Raw genomic sequence first — 3,190 nt, 5'->3', positions numbered from 1 at the left:
ATATCATATCAGGCCGTTATTTTTGGTACAAAGCAACGTTATGTTACGTAATGAACCGTACATAGATTGACTTGCTTACGATGTTTAATTAAGAGCAATAAGTTTTGTAAAAGCAAAAATGAACTTATTGTAAATAAAGTCTTGAACAACGCTGTCTAGACACAATTTTAAATAGTTCTGATTTTATATATATATATATATATATATATATATATATATATATATATATATATATATATATAATCAGAAGGACAACATAGTGTTTTCTACTATGCAATAAAATGTTATAAAACTTCTTTTTTTTTTTTAAACGGGGGAAAAACTGTATAGACTTATCAGCAATAATGAATGGTTATGGGCCATAAACTCGCTAGCTGAGAAGTTTGCGTTCTGCAAGTGAATAACACCTCGTGGTGCCATCCCAAAGAGGCACAAAATCTCTCGCATGGACCTTTTTCTCGACTGTTCCCAGGTGGTGGATCTCAATTCGAGCTGTTTTCAAAAAAACTCTTTCGTGGGCATCTGACCATAATACTAGCACTTACCTATTCTATTCTATTCGTTTTTTAAATTTATATATATAAAAAAATGCTGTGTGTACTGTGCTGGACTAACAGATTTGTCATATCACCAGTATACTGTTTCCCTCTTGCTGGTCTGATTGATTCTATTGTGGTCCTCATTTGTAAGTCATTTTGGATAGAAGTGTCTTTTAAAGGATTCAGTTTAAATACATAATAATGTGCCAGTTTCATGTACCTCTCATTTGTTCATAGATAACCACCTACAACTGAAGACATTCATTTTCATTAAGAAACTAAAAGTAAGTTATTTAGATTTGATTGAATTTAGTGAAATATGATTAAATATGAACTTTAAAATGTAAAATTTGTATTACCAGTAAATGTTTTTTTTTTCAGTTCTATGCAATATTTATAGTTATTTATTGTTTTGATGGTTGATGTATATTTAGTTTTAATTAAATTTATGTTGATGTAATCTCATGTGTAAGTGCCATATTGTTACTGAGGTTTAAATCCTATTAATATGTCATTTGTGTCTTTTTGTATCTCAGTGGCTTTCAGGAGAGATCGAAATATTAGAGATATTTACGAGGAACGGTTTCCTCCTGAAAGAGGGGTAAATACTTATTTTTTATAGCTGTTTTTGACCACAATCAGACATTTGGATTATGCTGTGAGACAAGCTTTGTTTGATTATACAGGGTCCATATCCAAGAGGAGCTCGAGGGGACAGGAGACCTCCCTTTGGGCGGCCAGACGAGGATTATGGCCGTGGTTTTGAATACGATGGACCTCGGTTTAATCCAAACAGTGCTCCTCGCAACTACCATGGAGAGGATCAGAGAGGATATCATGGAGACAGCCATCACTCATTTCCAAATGAGCACAGGGTGGTCCACCCAGTCGAAGGGTAAGAATCAGAGGTCAAATATACAGTCATTTCTTTTCTTCTGTTTTTATTTCTGCCTTTTCGTTTTTATTCTGGTTAAAGGTGCATATATAAAGGTATATATGTACATTCATTGGAATGGTTTCAGTTAGGTTTAAATAAAAAGAAGAAAAAAATCAGATATGTAAACACTCAACGATTGCAATTGTATATCTCACTTCATCATTATATAATTCTGTTTTGGATTTTAACAGGAAGACTTCCCGTACTACAGAGGGCAGCGAGAGGAGCCTCATGGTGGACGTCAAATTGACTTCAGGTATTTCATAACTTCAAAATGCCACAAAGGAAAAGATGTATTCATACATTTTTGATGGCCATATTCTAAATAAATTGAGCCATCTTTTCTCTTTCTACTCTTTGGATATGGTGGAATTCATGTATTCAGATTAGAATTAAATTAAATTCAGCTTTGTTGTCATTGAACATGTAAGGTACAAGGCAACAAAATACAGTTAGCATCTAACCAGAAGTGCAATAAGCAGTAACTATGTTACAAATGTACAATAAATATACATATATATATACATAATATACATAAATATACAGATAAGGCTATGGACATGGGTATAAGGCTATGGCCATTTAGCAGAAGTTACATAAATTGAGCCATCTTTTCTCTTTGGAATAGTGGAAATACTCACTATTTTATTATTGTATTCAGATTAGATATTGCAAAAGTTACTAATGCAAAATGGTTGCGTGCATTTCAGATAACCTTCAAACATGGTTTGAGTGGCCTTACAAAACATTTTGGATCCCCTTTACAATCTTTTTTTTTTTAGTGCTGACCATTTCGGGATCTTAATACAGTGTGTAGACAGAATCAAGGGAGGATATTTCCATTGAAGCATGCGTCATTTCCCCAGCAGATGGCAGAACTGTTCCATCTGAAAACAAGCTGTGTTCCCTCCAGCTATAATGCCTTGTTTTTATACTTTGCATAAGTGAAGAAAGGAAACCAAGAAACAAAGTGAAGTTTCTTACGAAAGAGCATAAATCAAACTCTGAGTTGTCCTACATTCTCTGTTTTGGTTTTTGTGGTTCAGCTCCCATGGAAATACCCACAGACAGTCACTCTGCCAGCTGGATGATCAGTGCGCTTCCCAGTGGTTTTCTGTATCTCAAAATCTGCCTCTTGGGTAATTAATTGCAACAGTTAACAGCAGGATGGGGTGCAGCCAAATGAACTTTGTTTGGACACACCCCAAAAAAAGCTCTAAATGGTGACATCATTGTTTTCTAGATGAGTAAAATTGCAAGACAAAGAGTCTGTATAAGCAAGCAGTATTTTTTGTAAAGTAGAACAGAATACACTTGCATAGGATTAAAAAAACAGGAATAATTTTAATTTTCACTCCGAAATTGCTTGTCAATTTCACAATCGTATATATATATATATATATATATATATATGTGTGTGTGTGTGTGTGTGTGTGTATGTATATGTATATGTGTGTATATATATATATATATATATATATATATATATATATGTGTGTGTGTGTGTATGTATATATATGTATATGTGTGTATATATATATATATATATATATATATATATATATAAGATGGTGGCGCTTTTGTAATTAGACAGTGAATCATGCTCGTCTAAACCTCTCTTCTTATTAAAGTTAGACATTCCCAAGATTCAGTTTCGAAGAATTACCTTTATATGGTTTTATAACGCATCTTCCTTACCTATTCAAGTGCTTTA

The 3,190-nt window shown here is 33.1% G+C and overlaps 1 long non-coding RNA gene across 1 annotated transcript; it reads left to right on the top strand.

The window, feature by feature from the left end:
* Positions 1-776: 776 nt before the first annotated feature.
* On the top strand, positions 777-1,412 carry LOC113048625 (uncharacterized). Its single transcript, XR_003276518.1, has 3 exons — positions 777-823; positions 1,076-1,140; positions 1,226-1,412. It is a non-coding gene; the product is annotated as an uncharacterized LOC113048625 (long non-coding RNA).
* Positions 1,413-3,190: the final 1,778 nt, after the last annotated feature.

Source organism: Carassius auratus, chromosome 29, assembly GCF_003368295.1.
Source record: "Carassius auratus strain Wakin chromosome 29, ASM336829v1, whole genome shotgun sequence".
In the NCBI taxonomy this organism is placed as follows: domain Eukaryota; kingdom Metazoa; phylum Chordata; class Actinopteri; order Cypriniformes; family Cyprinidae; genus Carassius; species Carassius auratus.
Note: the sequence above shows the minus strand (reverse complement) of the source record. Positions and strands in the feature narration are given on the sequence as shown.